A 504-nucleotide genomic window follows, 5' to 3' on the forward strand; every position below is an offset into this window, starting at 1 on the left:
AGGGCCCGGAGAGCCTGCGGAGTCAGGGTGGGGAGAGGGGAGGCGTGGGCTGGACCCTCCTCCCGGGCAGGGGCATGGGGACTCGGGTTTGTTGTTAACACACCAGCTCCTACATCCCAGCGCCCAGGCTGGGCAGATCCCAGATGCAATGGGGCTGGAGGGAGGCAGCGCAGGCCCGGGAGGGCAGCAAGGAGTGACCTGTGTGCGGAGGAGCCTGGGAACCTGCCTGCCGGGAGGAGGGCGGGGGGACGTTTCGCACCCTAATTCTGGGCATTCGGACAAGGGGCTCTAGAGCTGTCAGGTCATCCTGGCTGTCCCCTTCTCCGCCCCCACCCCACCCCCCAGTCTCCTGGGTCCGGCCCCACCTCCAACCTTCACTCAACAGCTTTGACAGGTCCGGACTGTCATCTACCACGTGTGGGGGGGTGTCCCGGGCAGTGGGCGACCGATCGCGCCCAAGGGTGTCAGAGAAGCGAGTGTGAGAGGGGAGACTGGGTCTGAGCT

At 66.7% G+C, this 504-nt stretch overlaps 1 protein-coding gene across 1 annotated transcript in view; it reads right to left on the reverse strand.

Annotated features, from left to right (window-relative positions):
- Nucleotides 1-504, reverse strand: part of PIDD1 (p53-induced death domain protein 1) — a 31103-nt gene that overhangs the window by 30230 nt on the left and 369 nt on the right. The window lies entirely within an intron of this gene.

This window comes from Myotis davidii, unplaced genomic scaffold, assembly GCF_000327345.1.
Source record: "Myotis davidii unplaced genomic scaffold, ASM32734v1 scaffold3578, whole genome shotgun sequence".
Taxonomy (NCBI): Eukaryota; Metazoa; Chordata; class Mammalia; order Chiroptera; family Vespertilionidae; genus Myotis; species Myotis davidii.